The 2479-nt window shown below is 38.5% G+C and overlaps 1 protein-coding gene across 3 annotated transcripts in view; it reads left to right on the forward strand.

Annotated features, from left to right (window-relative positions):
* Positions 1 to 2479, forward strand: part of wu:fa11c10 (protein FAM110A) — a 26288-nt gene that overhangs the window by 12449 nt on the left and 11360 nt on the right. The window contains exon 3 of one of the 3 annotated variants that reach the window (XM_014022380.1): positions 713 to 919. The exons of 1 other annotated variant lie outside the window; for it this stretch is intronic. The gene's annotated coding sequence lies outside the window, so the exon portion shown is untranslated. Of the gene's footprint in view, positions 1 to 712; positions 920 to 1769; positions 1781 to 2479 lie in introns of those variants that run through there. One more of the 3 variants, XM_014022379.1, reaches the window with a different exon arrangement.

Genomic DNA, 2479 nt, shown 5'->3' on the forward strand with positions numbered 1-2479 from the left:
GTCTTGTTTTAAGTCAAAATATCTCAACCTATTGGCAAACTTTTTTTTTTCTTGACAGGTCAATATGACTCAAATTAAGATCAAATATTATTTTTTGGCAATCTTTACGTATCAGGATGGGTTAAAATCAAGTTGTTGTTTTTTTCCATCTGAGTCAATGGATCAACATCGTTCACATTATCACCATCACCCCCCGTTTAGCATTACCTGGTAGTGGCTGCATGAATACATAACAAAAGGTGGCCTGATGGCTTGCAAATTACTCCAGCACGGTAAAAGTGAGTTGTTTGAAAATGCAAACATGAGAGTATATATACTTGGAAATGTTCTTTCTATTCTTCTATTTCCACCAACAAGGTCACTTCGTTCCCCTCAAACCAACAGGAAACACTTTCTCTGATCAGGAAGGAGGCCTTTTTAGGGTTTTGGCTGCAGTTGCCCAAATAGCAAGAGAAGATTTGGAATAAGCAGAAACTGACAAATAATACAACGAGAGCAAAAAGTTTTACAARAATCATAAAAATGATTCAAATTAAGATGATTGCATTAAGTTGATAACATTTTTTTCTCATCCTAAACTACTGTATGAGAAGATTTACATAAATTATTACTTTATTTACTGTAAAAGGTCATTAAAAAGTGTTAAGGAAAACCTAATGACTTCTAATAAAGCACTCACTTCCTGCTTTCCCCACTCCCTTCCTCCTCCTAGTGTAAGGAGGTGGAGTCTTCCTCAGAAAGAGGAGGAAAAAGGAGGAGACGCCTGCAGTCCAAGGAGCTCAGAGGAGCTTCAGGTCCTCATTTGACTGGAGACGCTCTCTCAGCACCAACACAACACGCTGCCCGGCTCAGGGTTCTGCTCTGCTTCCTGCTGCTCACTGTTCGTTTGGAGACAGCTTTACACTTTTTCATTTACTTTGTAAGTAAACTTATTTATCTACAGCTCTGCTGGAGCTGATCATAAAACATGCAGTGTTAATATGGGGCTGTTTACTTAAACAGAAAGGAGATCCTGTTTTGATAATCAACAGTTTTCACACTTTAAATTAAATTAGAGGACTTTTTGTTTCTGTATGTTAAAGATTCTGTAACTGACGTTACATTTTTTGTTTTTCATCTGTGTGAAATGTTGAATCTAAAAATAGTCTTGATTGTAACATTTGGCAGCTTTGCCTCAGGTCTATTTTCACTCAGCTGTAGCGGTGAGGGTCTTTCAAAGCTGACAGACTGAATGTACTCAGAAGAACTTTGATGTTGACGTCTCATTTTAGGCAGAAGGAGAAATATTTCAGCGTTGTCACGCCGGAGCTGCCTGGGTTTATCAGAGATATATTTCATTTATTTTCTTCTTAGGAAGAGAGAAAGAGATGAAATATTTTGTCAGCTTAGAGAAACTCACTTTTTCATTAACACTGTTTTCAGCTCTGCTCTGTGGTGAGGTAATTAACATCCATGAGGTGTTAATTGGAGGAGAATCAGTCCTAAATAACTGTCATCTAAAGCTGGAGGCAGCTCCACAGTGACCACTCTCCCTTTTTGTGTGCGAATGTGTGTGTGAATGTGTGTGTGACTCAGGACAGTAGTATTTGCATTCACGCCTGCGTGCCTCTGGAATCTTTATCACCACGATGAAAGAAAATCATTTATTCTTCATTTCTTCTGTTTTATTTTTGACTTGTTTGCCTTCAGGCTCTGTTGTAGCATAAAGCCATGAGCGTCGATGCATGTGACTGCTCAGGTGCTGTGCAGCTTCTAAATACAGTTGTGTATGTGTGTGTGTGTGTGTGTGTATGTGTGTGCATGTGTGTGCTTGTTCTTTTTGTCCCCAGGTATGTGAGGGCTTGTGTGAGGGGGCTGTTTCAGTTATTTTACCAGATTAGCTCCAGCTGAGTGAGACGAAAGCAGTCGCCTCCAGCCACTGATCCCCCACACAGAAAGAACACACACTCATCTGTTCTCACATCAGTTCGGTGAGAATACCGTTCATACAGTCAGCAGATATTTTATGCTGGATGAGAATAAAATGTAATTAATTGAATTAATTCTAAGAAGATCAGCTGGAACAAAATGCACGTAGTCACTTTGACAATAAAAAATTCCTCAATATGATTCCTTAACTTGGCTTGTTGGAAAAAATCCAAGCTCGTTTTACCCATAAAACTCTGTTTTGCTGCTTTGATCCTGAATGCAGCTCAAACATCAACCCACTGGTGGCACTAAAGCACTCAAAGCATTGATACAAATTAGGGCAGGAATTTGTTCACATGAAATATATCACAATACAGAGATCACAAAATAATAATCACGATAAACTGTGATAATATAAGTCAGGCGATATATTGCACACCAGGCATTACATGAATAAAATCTGATTAATTCAGTTTATTTTTATGCAGTCAGAACACTGAAAAACACTAGCTGTGTTTCCATTGCAAATGTGCGCAAAACTTTGTTGATATTCTGTTAATGTCGAAAAACA

This window comes from Austrofundulus limnaeus, unplaced genomic scaffold (genome assembly GCF_001266775.1).
Source record: "Austrofundulus limnaeus strain Quisiro unplaced genomic scaffold, Austrofundulus_limnaeus-1.0 Scaffold327, whole genome shotgun sequence".
NCBI classification, from domain to species: Eukaryota; Metazoa; Chordata; class Actinopteri; order Cyprinodontiformes; family Rivulidae; genus Austrofundulus; species Austrofundulus limnaeus.